At 43.2% G+C, this 15,822-nt stretch overlaps 1 long non-coding RNA gene across 1 annotated transcript; it reads right to left on the bottom strand.

The window, feature by feature from the left end:
• Window positions 1-846: 846 nt before the first annotated feature.
• On the bottom strand, window positions 847-14,868 carry LOC124479374. Its single transcript, XR_006957435.1, has 3 exons — window positions 12,330-14,868; window positions 7,109-7,192; window positions 847-2,041 (listed from the first exon to the last, which is right to left on the bottom strand). It is a non-coding gene; the product is annotated as an uncharacterized LOC124479374 (long non-coding RNA).
• Window positions 14,869-15,822: the final 954 nt, after the last annotated feature.

Raw genomic sequence — 15,822 nt, 5'->3', positions numbered from 1 at the left:
AGGCAAAAAAAAACTAATAAACATGAGGTGCTTTGCTCAAATACATCTCTCTGATAATTTTTATAATGATTAATTGATAATTCAACCAGGAAGGAATGTCCTGCGCACATTTGAACCCTCAGGACAACAACGTAATTATTTGATATGTTTGCCTGGGAAATTTAATAACATGCAATAATGCTAATTTTCCCTTCCCTTTGCTGGCTGGTGATTGGAACGATGCACTCTGTGCACTATTGGGCTAGTTTATGATTGGGTATTGCATTATTGGTTGACACTGCAGGTTAAACAACAGGGAGCGTACCTCTGAAATGCCATTGGGTGGAGCTACCATTTCTGACTGGCCACTGGGCCCCTGCAACTCAAGCTAATCCAGTGATAACCACACACAGGCCTAATCAGCATTAAGACATGGGACGAAAGGTTTATGGTGTGTGTGTGTGTGGGGGGGGGGGGTGTTTGTATGTGTGTGTGTTTGTGTGTATGTGTATATATGTGTGTGTGTTTGTGTCTTTAATTCAAAAAAATCCAGCATTTCTGTTTATTCAGACTGTGGTTCCATCAGATTTTAATCCCCTCAGCAGCTGCTCCAACTCATTTTCCAGAGCAGGAGAGAGGGCGAGAGAGCACAGGCCTAAAGCAGGAAAGAGGGAGAGAGAGGGCGAGGAGAGGGCGAGAGAGCACAGGCCTAAAGCAGGAAAGAGGGAGAGAGAGGGCGAGAGAGGGCGAGAGAGCACAGGCCTAAAGCAGGAGAGAGGGCGAGAGAGGGCGAGAGAGGGCGAGAGAGGGCGAGAGAGGACAGGCCGAGAGCAGGAGAGAGGGAGAGAGGGGGGTGAAGGCTGGAGATAGAGGACAGTGAGAGAGGAGTCCGGGAGGGAGAGAAGGAAAGAGGGAGAGAGGGAGGGTGTGCAGGAGAAAGGTTGAAAGGCCACATCACGTAATAAACGGATGTGTTCAGTGAGAACGTGGAGCTTTAAGACTGCGTTGATAAGGGACATTTCAATTGAAAACATTAATCCCAAACAAGGATCCCATTAATTCAATGGGATTTTCACACAAAACATTGCAATCCATTCCATTCTATGTGAACCGTGCATACTATTTTTACTCAAAACACTGCAAGACAAAACATCCTAATATGGGTTAGATAATGAAGTAGGAAAATTTAATCTATTTTGCTGGAGCAACATAGCCTATCGCAATATATATAATCACTTAGCTTATAAATGGAGAGGCACACAATAAACTGACCTCAGTTCAACCTTGAACTCCCATTAAGGACCAAAAATGTATAGCTACAGATTAAATCTCAAAACATACACAATAAAAAAAGATGTAGTTGCTTGATAATTAGGTATGCATAAAGATTAGGTCATAGGCTAAAAGGCTATAACCATTCTATAGCAGACACTCAAATTAAACTGCACAGTGAGCCAAGACAGAACAAATAACGTTAACCCTTGTTTCATTTCGAATATTAAATTAACAAATACATTTGACTGTTCTTACTTCTGCAACGGCCGATAGTGGCCAATAATTACACAGCCTTACGCACCATCGCAGGCTGCATATCTAATTAAGATCTATAACAATTTCTCAGTTGTTTTGTCTCCCACCTACATGTTTCCGTTTTCTGGGAAGTATAACTCAAAAGATTTAATCCATTCCATGTATGTAGTATGCGTTAAATGAGGATGAAAGAGGATAAAAGATGAGGCCTATTTTAAACCAGTCTAATGACTGCATACAGCATATTTTTCCACCTCTGGCCTAGTTCATCGTACTTGCCTATATTGTATGGAAAATGCATGTGCAAGCGATGAATCAATTGGTAAGTTTAGTAAGTTCAAACAAAACTGAGACAATAATCATTTCTCCCTCTCTGAATAGAAGTCAAAAGAGTGAGGTCAAATGACGACCTTTCATCTCTGCCCAGAACAAACGCAACATTACACACATCAGAAATATAAAATATGTACCTATCAAATAAATAGTTCGGACTTACCACTAATGCATTGTTTAGAAGGTGAGTAGGGTAATACTTTAGAGTGGCGAGGGAGTTAGGGAGCGGGGGAGAGAAGGGCTCCCGCGCGCGGCCAGGGGTCACCGTCGGCGGGCAGGAGAGCAGAGGGAAGAGGATGTTAACATGACGTAGGAGAATATGAGTTAAGCACATTTTATTAGTTGCATAAAGTTATGGAACATAACGGATGATGAACAGTAGTTTAAGCAAAGGCAAAGGGGAGATCAGAAATGAGTTCTTAAGCATCGGCCTGGGCGAGAATAAGAGCAGTCCTACGCGCGTGCTTAAGGCTACCCGACTCCTGCAACACTAACAACAAAAACATAAGTTGTTATTTTAATTAAGATCATAATAATACACTGAACTCAAACGAACGTTTTCTTTAAATCGTATTGTCTGATTAATAACAATAAATCATCATTATTTACGTCGTGATTATTACCATTATAATACCAGAGCAGGTCTCGTCGTTGTACCCTAGGCCTATTATTATACTTTACCACTTCAAGACTATACCATGCTTCAGACTCATAATAAACGACTGAAAGTGTAGCCCATCTTAACCTCCCCTCAAACCTATCCGCAACTCCCCTCCATTGCGCACTATAGCTCGAACGTCTTACCACAGCTGCTTTCCAGCAAAGCTTTTATCGCCGTTAATAATTCATTCGATTGTTTACACGTGTTGCCATATTTGAGGTTCAAAGTAGTTTTCACATTTTTTACTGCAATTAAATAAACACAAATGTGCGCCTCACTGTCAGTCAGCGCTGCCCAGTGTGCGGATGAGTCTCGAGCACAGGGGAATGCTGGATAGGCATTCTGAGAAAGGCGGCGTGCAGGGAAAAGCGTTGAAGTTAGCCTATTTCTTTCTTTGTTGCACATCCAAAGATAGGGAGATAGAGAAAAATAGATGAAGAAATGTGCAATAATGATAGTTACAATGCAAAAACTGAAGTGCTATCTTAAGATTGCCCAAACTATTTTCTATCCATCTGCATCTGTGCAGCACTGGCGCAATGCTTGTTCTGTTGTCAATTAATGTTAATCAACAGGAACTATCTCTGGCTCGATGCAAGCCTTGATTGTTAGGTTATAGCGTTCATAGAATTGTGTAAAACAATTACAACACGTGCAGAACTAGTCTAATCTACTACCAGCTTTACTTAGGCTACGTTGACCGTCAATTATAGGCCTACCTACAAATCAAACTAGGCCCGCTTCACTTCAACAAAAACAATAATCTAGGGTAAATGTTGTTCAAATCACTTATATCATACGTAGGCTATGTAAATCTAAAAGCTCTGTAAAAACAGTACAATATTGTACCCATTCAACTTTTTTTAATGGAAAGCAGACTGCACTACCCTGCCAGTTCCCAGAAACACACCCTGTCTCTGCCTCGTCAGAGGCAAGAGAGTCAAACGTTTTAATAAAATCATTGTAAAAACAGGAATGAATTAAACATCACCCAGCGCTTGCCTTGGCAGTCTACTGCCCTACACAGCCAAGGAATAAACAAGTTAGCTTCGGAAGAGGGATAGGCCGATCTCCAACAGTTGTAAGTTGCAGACCAGTAGGCCCTATAGTGCCTTTTTTTTAAAGGCTGCGCGCACTCACTTACTGCCCCTTCTCACCGTCACCCGTTTCCGAGGCCAGCCGAGTGAAACTTTTAAGTAAGACTATGCAATTTTAAACCCCAGTCCACTGTCTCTACATTCGACTTTCTCCTCCTCTTCCTCCTCTCCCCATACTTTTATATCAAATAGATTCGGGTGAAGCGCCATTTTATCTCCAAATCCATGTGCAATGGAACGCACAAGTCCAGAGAGGAGAACTAGAATCTACAGTACAAAGCCTACAGAGTAGCTGTAACGCTCCCAAAAGGACACAAAAAAATCGAAATAAACTCTAATGCAAAGCCTACAGAACAGTCCCAAAGGGAAGATCAAATAGGCTATTCAATCCCGCGACACCGATAATAAGCAATGACAAAAATAATAAGGACTTTTACCTGTGTCAAGCAGTACGGGGAGTACATGGTTATTTTTAGAAATCAAAATTGGAGAGCTTATTTAAGTTGGATGGAAGTTCGCTGTAGTGCTGCATTGCAATCGCTCGCAGTCCTGTTTCGATCCCTCCACGCCGTAGCTTACAGTAACCCCGCCTTGGAGTCTGAAAGTGAACGCTTGCACAAACTTCGGGGGAGAAAAAAAAAAGTTTTTTCTCCCACCCTCCCTCTCTCTTCTCGCGCACGGCACAGAACTATCGTTACAACGACATTTGTATACACGGTGGCAAGTGTTTTGTATCAAAAACGGCATTCGTACTTACTGCAGAAAACACGACACGGCTATTGTAAATATTACGTCGTATAAAGTCGAGTGTGATTACTGTGAAGGTGTGTGGAAACTTATGCAACAAGGTGGCTTGTCTGTTCAAGTTTAGGTTGATGCCAGAATGAATCAATAGGCTACATTTTACTGTGAAGTTGTGGACAGTGTTTTTGCGGACCAAGAGCAGAGCGAGGCAACCAGAGACTTTAGACCTGTAATCACGACTAGAGAGCGAGCCACAACGTTACCGTTGGCTCACCTGACATTTATAGCTGTTGACTTGGGGAAAAAAAGGGCAAATATGACGCCAGATGCAAAAGATCAAAAACAAGTTGTTTTTGTGTGTGCACGTGTGGTACATAACATAAATATTATTCAAAAACATGATGCATGATTTACTGAAAAAAATGAGTCCGAATTAAACAATTATATTTTGTCTCTTAAACACAAGCACACACATAAGCACTCGGAGAAAGACTTATGTACTTCACACAAAGTAATAAAAATAAACTTTTGGATGAGGTCCGGAGTGTGTTAGGGGTTTGGTGTGTGTGTGTGTGTGTGTGTGTGTGTGTGTGGTGGTGGAGGAGAACGAGGGAGGGTGTGGAACGAGGGACGGTGTGGTGAAATCATTGTGGCGAAGTGGATCTGAAATTTGGATCTGACACTGGAGTCCCCCAGATTTACGAGGGCCTACTGCTTGTGCATTGACACTGCAGGTCTCTGCTCCAGAAACAAAGAGATGTGGGGGCTCTGTGTGGCCAATTACTGCACACAACCAACCAGAGGAGCCAAAGAAGGAGGGAGGAGAGAGAGAGAGAGAGAGAGAGAGAGGGAGAGAGAGAGAGAGAGGATGGAGAGGGGGGGGGGGGGGTGACAGACGAGCCACAGAGAGAAGTGTGTGGTCAGGGGTATGTGTAGACCACATAACCGTAACCTCCCTCCCCCGGCCGCACAAGGTCATAATATCAGCATTCCTTTCCGGCTGATTCCGTCTCTGAATATGCTGGGTGGAGGACTGATATGACCCAAGTTAGCTGGATCTAATGGCACTGATGGCTCTGCTGGACTGTAATACATTCTGCTGATACGTGTCAAAGTAACGGCCCTCTGTAAGCGGCCACACATACACACACACACACATACACACACCCCCCCTCTCTCAGTTCTGGAGTCATTAAATCTAGTACGCAGGACCACAAAAGTGAAAGGTTACAATGAGTGGTTTGGGACGGGGATAAAGAAAAAAAAGGCAAATCCCTTTCTCTCTTTTATAGAGTCGAGTTGAATTCGCCACACTCAAACACTCATCCACCGACGTCCCTCAAACGAGTCCCACATTTAGCGGTCTGTGTGAGTAAATCTCTCATTAAGCAACACATGCTAGAGCCATATGCTATGGTGGATGAGACTGTGGCTCTGCCTCTTCACACGCTCAAACATACATATTTGCTGTGCTTCCACCACTAAGAGTAGTAAACTCATTAGCTGGTTTGCTGCTGCGTACAGAGAATCCCTAACAAGAGTTATTTGTCTTATGTCCTGTGGTTAAAGGCAGACATTTTTCCCAACGATGACAGCAGTCAGATCCTTTAGGGTGCCTCCTTGTCAAGTCCTACCAATTTGTTCAGGATTGCAACATTGCAGTTCACATGAATTAGTTGCTGAGTACTGATAAAAAAAACGTTTGTGCTTCTTTGGACTATGACTAGGCCTCACTCATAACCCCTAGACCTGCTAGTCCAACGTTTTGGACAACAAAGACAGTATGTCCGGAGAGGATGGGAGAACAGGAAGAAGAAAGATATTCCTGTCAACAGAAGGTATCCTGCTGTCCTACAAGACACACATGGTTTTCTTCCTATCATATCTCCAGGACCTCCCCATGAGGTGAGAGGACTGGGGTCTGTCTCCCCCCTCCCCACCCCCCCCTCCCCCCTACGCCCCCCCCGTTTCCAACCCATGTTGTTCTTGAACTCACTGGCCCCAATGTCCAATATGGCCGCTGCGACGCCCCTCCCCCTGAACTTCTCCACCAACCAGGATCCTCAATTACCTCGATTATGGTTCGTTTCTGTACCCCGAGACACATGATACACACTCTATAGCCGCCCAGACTCCCTCTCTCACAGAGACTTGGCATAAGGCTAGCTCGCTGGAAACAAAGAGCAGGGAGAGAGAGCTGGCTCCTAGCTCATTAACAATCACATGTTCAGTCATCCACAGACTCCCACAAACCTCCATCCTCGCTTCTTTCTTTTTATCACCGGTTCAGGCCCGATTGCTATAAATCCAATGCGCTCTCTGGGCGGAATTTAATGGTGTTGTTTTGTGTGTTTTTTCTCGACTGTATGTCGTTTTTGGGAGGAGTTGGGTGGGGGAGGGGTGTGTGTGTGGGGGGGGGGGGCTGTGGGGGAGGGGGGTGGCGAAGGTTAAGGAGTGAGCGAGTTGGGGTCTTTTTCGTTTTACTGAACTCGGCTTGCTGTGCATTTTCGTTCTAAATTTTCATTCCCACGAGGCCGGGGCACTTCGGCAAACTTGCAAAGGGCCCTCGTTCTTTTTTTTTCTTTTTCTTTAATGTGCGAGTGGAAATAATAATTGTAATGGTTTGCAGCTGAGAAACGGAGAGCTGTGAATGACATTATGATTGTGGTGCAATTACCAAGAGCATGAAACAAACCTTGAGTCCAAATAATGACTCCAATAACACATTTAATAATAATAATAATAATAATAATAATAAGCCTACCCTATAGGAATCTGAAACTACAAAGCACTCAGGTATCCCCGGTCCTCTGGAGGGGTCCTCGTTCACCAGGAAGGATTCGGTGGCCTGAAACGAAACAGACTAGTCATCCACAGTGCCAACGCACAAACAGCCCTGTACATACAGGTCATTTCAAATGATATCAACAGGAATAAACACCGCGTTCATGACTTTTTAATGCACATGTTATTGTCACAGTCATTGTAGAGCGACTGCAGGGGCTGAAACCTGAGGTCGCTGAATCTTCTCACAAAGCCGGGACGTGAAGGTGTTCCCTACAATCGAGGCGAAACTCTTTCCATCCTCTCACATGCACACGCATGAATTGAAAACACAGGAACGGCAGATGAATGGGTGACCCCCCCCCCCACGCTCGCACACGCGCACCCAAACGCTCACAAACCTGCGCTCACAAACGCTCACAGACACAAACATAAACACACAACACTATAATAAGTCCCAGACTTTGGCTAACCAAACTGCGGCTAGAAAACACAGGCTATTCACATCCCCAGCAATGAGAGGTTAGAGCTCTTGTCTTCTTTCTTTCCCTCTCAACAGTGAAAGGCCACCCGTCCATGTGCGTCTGTATTTCTGTGCGGTGTGTGTGTGTGTGTGTGATTAGGATCTCTTTAGCTCGTGTGCGCGCACACACACACACACACACAGTTTCCTTGTTCCATCTTAGCCCAGCGCTCCAAGCTTCAGTCCTCATGTCATGAGTGCTTTAGCCTTGCTACGATGTGGTAACTTGGCTGAACAGAGCTAGATTGCAGGTCTTCCAAAAACAGGGTCACGGAATACTATGAAAATACTTTCTATGGCATTAGGCCTTGACTCAGCGCTCTGAGCTGTCGCCATTAATATCATGAAAACAACTTGAGCAAAACCATTTGAAACCGTTTGTCCCTCTAAATGCTGGCCTCTCTCCCTCTTCTCTGCTCCCCAGTATTTAACAGGCCTTGGTTCAACTGCTAAATGTGCTCAACTCCGTTAATGAATATCTGCCTGTCTAGCAATTTTAGCCATGCAACTAGTCATGTTAATACTTTAGACTTAGAGTCTTTAAAGCATAACAAATATTTGTGGAGAGATACCCCTTTAACGCTAAGAAACAATGTTTTAGATTTGAAGTACATGTTTACAGTAGGTGTGATAACACCTGACTGAATACATGGATAGTTCATGGATAGTTAAGAGCTGGGTATGTGTGTGTGTGTGTGTGTGTATAGGTATCCGTGGGACTGTGTGTATATGCATTGCATGTGTGCGTTTGTTTGGGTATGTGCATTTCCGTGTGGATTTGAATACATTCCAAATGCACACCTCTCTCTCTCTCTCTCTCTCTCTCTCTCTCTCTCTCTCTCTCTCTCTCTCTCTCTCTCTCTCTCTCTCTCTCTCTGTCTCTCTCCCTCTCTCTCCCTCTCTCTGTCTATTTCTCCACGGTACAGATTCCCTCCATACCAGATGAGGGGCACGGTTTGTTCGAGGCGGGAGCTGATTGTTTGAAGTAGCTCCCCGTTGCACTGGCCCCCTTCTTCCTGTCTGTGTGTTTTTATGGAGCATGGTATCAATTATAAATGCCACCCTTTTTCTATATATAAGTGGCATATGCCTGATCCATATGGCCTGCCTTGAGCAGAAATGGTCTCAGGGCCTCCCTTAATTAACACTTAAAAAGCAGGGGAAAAAGATCCGTTTTCGATGACCTAGATTGAGTGAATTGCTCAATTTCGAATCAGGTTGACCAAATCTATCAGCTGATTGATATTGGTTTTCTGCACAGTGCATACTCAGTCGAGTATGTGGTGATGTGGACTGATGGTTTGAGCCTACCTCAAATGATATACATTTTTGGCGTACGGTATGATCACCCTGTGTGGACGTCATGTGATATCATCCATCGCTGCACTAATCACCACCCTGCATATGGTCTTTGAAGGGAGGATGCTTTCTCATGGCACTGTATTCATGAGAACACGTCCTATCACACACACACACACACACTACAAAAGCAACTGGTCTGCCAACGTGTGTTTTTTTTACTCGTCATTCACGATCGAGAAAGACTTAATTCAGTCGGCTGTGTCTTGCGATCGCACTGACTACCCTCCGCATGTACTGCTGGCAGTGCTGGATTCAAAATCACAGGTCTTCATCTGCTGTCTCTTGTGCCGTATTTGCTGCCTCTCCCTTGCTCTGCTCAGTGGCTAGGACCTGTTTCTATACCCGGTAACAAGCTAACAAACCTGTGCACATGTGGCAAACACTTCAAAGACAAGGAATGAGGGGAGGAGGAAGTTGTTTGTTCAAAAATGTGGGGGGAAAAATATGAAAGGAGAAATTTACGTTGTGTGAGACCACGCCAGAGCCACCTCAGGGAAAAATGCTGGGAAAATTTGACATTTTACACCTGCATCTCAGAAGAAGAGGGGCAGGAGAGGGAGAGAAGGGAGGGTAATTAGAAGTGTGTGCGTGTGTGTACGTATCTGGTGTGTGTGCGTGCTTGCGTGCGTGGGTTTGCAAGTGTCTGCGTTAAGAATTTGAAATTGCTTATTGTTTGAAAAGCTCTTTCGGCTTCACCGTTGGTACTTTCATGCTAACGACCGATTGCTAAGTCTGGTACCTGAAGCCAGCTCCTACTGATTGGCCGACCTCGTGGTGAATACTTCAAAAAATTACGAAAAACGGAAACTGCTTATGCTGATACACCGGTTAATGGCCTGCGAGGGGAAATAGTTTTAATGAATAACAATATTGGCTCGGACACCTAATCAGAAACCAGGACCAAGCCAACCACGATAAATACTCCTATTGTTAGAAACATTCTTTCAAATGAAACAAGGTGGGCAGGAGACACGTATTCGGTTCCAAACTAAACAGATTAAAATGACTCACTTAAGACTTGGTATGCAGTCTGTAGTGTGCTGAGACAGACTTGTTGTCGACTAGGTGTGGGGTCGACGTGTTCAACTTCATCGAGAGAGCGTCGTTAATGGGATCTGCCTTCTCACTGAGAAGGAGCTGCTGGTCCGAAGGTGGAAGGTCATCGGGTTTTGCCTTTTGGCATCCAACCCAGGTCTGGATCAAAGAAGCATGAGGATCTACCAATCGATTAAGAGGGATTCCTTTTCTTGGGGTCAGACGGCAACCAGGAGGACATGGTTCCGAACCAGCTCTGCTATTTTCACCCTTCCTAACTGCCTAGAAGCCCATTCACAACTTCACTCTGCTTCCTTTGCTATCGGCAATGGCTCAATCCAAACACTTTTGAAAACGTGTTTCCATCAGTCTGGTCATGGCTCCAATCTGTAGGATGCAGGCCATTTCATCCCAGACTATTGACGGGCGTGTGGAGATGATGGAAGGAGGTCCACATCTATATTCTGATGACATCACCCGCAGGGATATCCAGCAGCAGGAGGGAAGGCAACAGACTGGAAACAGACTGTTTGATTACATCCAGAATATGTAAGAACGTATAAGCATACACACGCACACATTGCAGAAGCGCGAACAAACCCAGCTTTAAGCATGTATGTGCATAGAAACACACACATGATAACAACCAGGTTGAAAAGAATGCTCAAGTCTGACCCAAACCAACCTCATCAAAACAAACCAAATTGTGAATGAATACAAAAACAGAAGGGTAAGTTGAGAATGGGACCCGATCCTGATGCTGTACTGGTGGATAAGGAGCTTGGCCAGAGGGAGAGGAGATCCTTCTGATGGACACATGTCAACTCCTCGTCCCTGAGGACACTGATTCAGTTGACATGGAGAAAACGACGAGCAGACTCTCTGAACTTTCCTTAAAAAAGAGGTGATTTGCTAAGTAGCTGAATCGCAAATCACTCTAACGCCCACACGAGGCCTGTCCTGAATTTGGTATTTAATATTATTTTACTGATGAGCTAGCCTACTTGGAACAGTGCCATGTCAGAATGCAAGTAAACAAATAATTATTCACCCCGATAATTTACCATATTTATCTGCAAATAGAATCCTCCATAAAAGTATGTGGAGCTTCAAGGTTGCATGTCTGTGGGGCATAAGCTATCAAACTCAGATGAAAGTCAAGAATTTTTTAAACAACATGTTCATTTTCAATTACTCTTTTGGAACCTGTTTATTAGCCTGCAGTCACAAACACATGAGCTTCACACAAAATAATCACAATTAATTTGACTCCCCCAAATCATTGCTCTCCTAGTTTACCTACATTCATATCTATGGTAGTAGTCAATTTAGTAATTGGAAATTAGTCAAACTTCTAACCGTAGTTACTTGATTAGTTGTAGTTTTAGAACAATGTTACAATGTATATAGGGTATAGGCTACTAGGCCTTAAAACTGGCCCAAAACTTATGCCAGTGTCTGAAATAGAAAGTTCAGGTGGAATCTATAAAAAGCCCATTGGACTGGATTATTTGTTTATTTTAATATGTTACTATTTGTTCCTATATGTCCAGCACGCCAAGTCTTGAAGGGGAACTAGAATAATGCGTAATTACGCACAATTACGCACAATCCATAAGCAAAACAAAACCACGAGCTGCAAGGGCAAAAATGATCAATGTCCTCGTTCGACAACTGATGTCGTGTAATAGCCAATGCTGTTTCTGTTTAAAACAAACGTATAATATTGGCAAAATCTCAGCTACTAGTCGTAGTCTGTCTTTGCACAATCGGTGTCTTACACGCTTGTGAAACGCTGAGAGCAGTGCTGCACTTGGTAAATAAGAAGGCACGAGGGGGATGACCGCGAGCTACCCATGATGACTGGCAGCGGGCGCCCTGTGGAATGGTGGAAAGTTCACTTTGTGTAAAGTTAGGAAACGAAAATATATTGTATAGGGTTCCTGAAGGCTTTTTAATTCGGCATAGGCCCTATGCATATTACGAGGCAAACGTCAATCCTGCCTGCAGCTGCACACAGAGTCAGATATTACTTAAGAAGCCCAAATACTGCTTTAGAGACGTTCATCTACAAACTTTGGACAATATTAAAATGATAGCAAACAGGCTTCCACAAAACTTCGATAACCTTAGAGATAGTCAATACTGCTTTTGTACTGCTTTTGCTATAGCACATAAGCAATAGCAATTAACTTTCTATTCGTGTTTAAGTTAAATAAAGTTGTTCAGCCAAAGCCGGAGATGCATAGAAGGGTAAATTATTGATTTACACAGCACGTACCATTGTGGAGCAGGGAAAAGTGCCAACAGTCTCAAAGACCCATTTTCCTTTCAAAAAAGTTCAGCTTCCAAAAGAGGAGAGAGAGAGAGAAAAAGAGAGAGAGAGAGGGAGAGGGGGGGATAACCGCTCCGTTTCTTCTGATTCTTCTGATACCGGAAGCAAAATATCCCTCTTATGGTACGACCCGTGGCCCGGGGAACATTTTATATATTGTGGCTAACTCTTCTCCACAACCGGGAAACGGATTATCCAAGGTTCTTATTTTTTTTTCATTCGGGGAGTTTATGTCTGCCGTCAACACATGTTAATTCCATGAAAACAACACAGTCCTCCTCGGTGTCAATACTGTGAACGTGCTGCGGTCGCTTGTCAGCGTGCCGTCCTTAGCTGTCCCCGCTGCCCAATGTCCTGCGAAGCAGCGCCGTTCGCGGTGTGACTGGGTCTTGTCAGCACCAGAGTAAAAAAGCAGAAGTCTCGCAATGCAAGGGCACCGAGAGTAAGTAGTCTCTGCTTACGCGCTCACAAATCAGCTGTTGCTCCTTGGTGCCTCAAATGGACTTTGTAGCGCTATAGCTTACCAATCCTCTGCTTTTCGTGATTAAAAAGCCGGTATTCCCTGGTCCCTCTCCACCTGTTCTCCAGTGGCTGGAGAAATTCGGGGCGAAAAAGGAGCCTGCAACTGCCACAACTATGGAGGTTTGCTACATCAGAGTTTTCGAGACTTTACCATCATGAAATGCCAGCCTGGTGATTCGCAAGCACGCGCACGCGTATAAGTCTAAAACTAATAACAAGAAGAGGAACGTTTGTGGAGTTGCACTGGTTGTCAAGAATAGTCTAAACAAATTCAAAGCTAAAAAAGAGGAAAGTGCTGAAACTGTCCAATAGCGCGTCGCGAGACGCAGCAGTGGATCGCGGCCGGGGAAGCGCGAGGGCTGGTGAATTATTAATAACCGGAGCGGTTCACAGTCTGTCGTGTTCAGTGAGTAACCGGGGCGGCAGCTGGGGGTTTAGAGGCATTAAATACGGGCTCAGAGTAAACCATGGACGGCATGGGATTAGTAGCCTCTCACCCGCAACAGTGGAGGCAGAGCGGGATGCAGAAAGGGAGGGGTGAGGAGGTAGCCTAGTAGCCGTTGATAAACAACAACATTATAATTTAAACAGTGCAATGTAAACTACGCGTGTGCAAACCATTTAATTTAAATCAGGGTTAGGTAACATGTTATGATCCAATAGAAATACGAAAGATAGACAAGAAATGTGAGGTTTAAAAAAGCAGTCTCATATTCACATAATAAGAGGATTTGTAAAGAATGCATCATATAGGCCTAACTGGTCCCTATTTAGTAGGCCTGTTTTATTTATATAGGCCTATTTAAAATGAAAAGAACACGCTAGACTCATTATCAACATAAGAAAACTTGGGACAAAAGGACAACGCTTAGAATGCCCTAAGTTTTAGTTCTACAAAATGAATTAATTGCTCTAATTGACACAGAATGAGGTGAAAATTAGATGTTCACCAATAATAAACTTTATTCGTGTGATAGGCACTGATGGTATGCGTGTATAGAGTCCCCCTCATCCATTCACATTCTGCAGACCAAGCAAAGAAGCGTCAGGTGCACGTGCTGATGATGTGATTGACTACATGCGAAGATAATTATGGAAAGATCACACTGGCCAACAAAAGTTTATACAATCTTATCAGACCTTTATTGGAATTCGTTATACACAAATGTTGACCTTTTATGGTCAAAGGCGCACAGAGTCGCGCAAGCGCAGACATGATGCAGCTAATTTTGAGAGCGCCCTTGGGATTCCAAATGCCAACTGTGGTTCTATATTTCCCTCAGTCAGTTTATAAATTCATGAAGAGACATGAAAAACACAAACGACAAATTTACATCATTGGGCAGACAACAAACATTTAACCAAACTGTAATGTATCCTCTACTGACCAAATGGCCAAAAGGAACATGGTGCTTTCTTGACATTAAATTGTAGGTTGTGGGGAACATGAATTGCTTTTACAGAAGTTCTTGAGAAAGAATTGCGCATTATGAAGTAAGCTTAACAGGATGTGGTTAACAAAAACGAATTTATAGATGAATAATAGCAATGTAAAATATTTGCATTTATTGTCTTATATATTATTCATGTTTTTATATTTTTCAGGTAAGCTATAGTATTGTTGGCAGTAGCATTTTACTTTTGTTATCATGAGTAGCCTATATTTTCCTAATAGTGTTATTAGCATTGTTGATTTGTGCAACTATCATTTAAATGATCAATGTTATTATTTTACACAGCTCACCAAAATGTCTCTGACTTTCGACAGTCTGATATTGACTCTTTTATCCTTGTGTTTTTAATTATATTATTAATAATATGAATGTATCCGTTTTTGAGTGTTTGTAATCGTGACGGTAGAGAGCTTTACCTACAATGATATGAAACACAATCGGACATTTCAAATAATAATAGGCCTTCAACAACCAGAACCGTAAAAAATGGCTGATTGAATAGTTCCACACTAGCCCTATACAGAAAGAATAACGAAAATTAAAGCCTGATACAATAAAGCCCTTATATTTTTACTCAATTTTATATATTCAGATCACTAAAAATATGTTTCATTTGTTGCTATGTCCATGGGCCTGTATTTCATGGATAGGCTGAAATACAAATGTAAGATTTGGCCTCTACATATAGGGGATTGCATTATCAACAATCAATGTAGTCTAGTTTACAATCTAGTCAAGTATTTATCCTACATTTTCATATTCATTCATATATCCTATATTGTTTTACCAACGATGCTGCTTTAAGTGGATTTATGCGACCTGATTAAGTGAAACTAAACAATATTCGATTGAACCAAACAGTCGTTTGTCCAAAGCTCAGTTTCACTGATTCCAATTTTCTTTAGGCTACTTAAGTCGACGGTTTACATATGTTTTTAGCAAAAGCTGTGACCGATACACCTGTCACAGCTGGGACGGGGCCTACTGCGGATCACGAGCTCTGGGCAATCACAACCAATTCACGTTTACGAAGTCAACACACGAGTGGATATTTTGAGTATAAACAGGGACTATATTCAGATTCCTCAACTGTTTCCATAGAAAACCCTGGTTTGCTTTCATTTGTAAAAAAAACGATTAGCTCGCCATTATGAGGAACAGACAAAGGGTGTCCCATCGGCTCGGCCATTTGTGGCATGGGTTATAGGCCAAGTTACACCTCTGCCAACATCAGTCTTTTTTAGACTATTAGGCTACTACTACACGTTATGCGAAGCAAACAAAATCATAGTCGACCGGTAACACTGGTTACATGAAAATGAGAGGCCCTTCAGGGGGGGTTTGTAAGGCCTTATTCTCAGTATTCTCCTCATGCACGGCCCAGACTTGGTTTGTTTTTTTGCCGGTTTGCTCGGTATTCTTAACGGCTCGAGCTTTACAAAACCAGTGAAACAAAAGTTCCA

The sequence above is a fragment of the Hypomesus transpacificus genome, chromosome 17 (genome assembly GCF_021917145.1).
Source record: "Hypomesus transpacificus isolate Combined female chromosome 17, fHypTra1, whole genome shotgun sequence".
Taxonomy (NCBI): Eukaryota; Metazoa; Chordata; class Actinopteri; order Osmeriformes; family Osmeridae; genus Hypomesus; species Hypomesus transpacificus.
The sequence above is the reverse complement of the archived record's forward strand: the minus strand, read 5'-3'. Positions and strand labels throughout refer to the sequence as shown.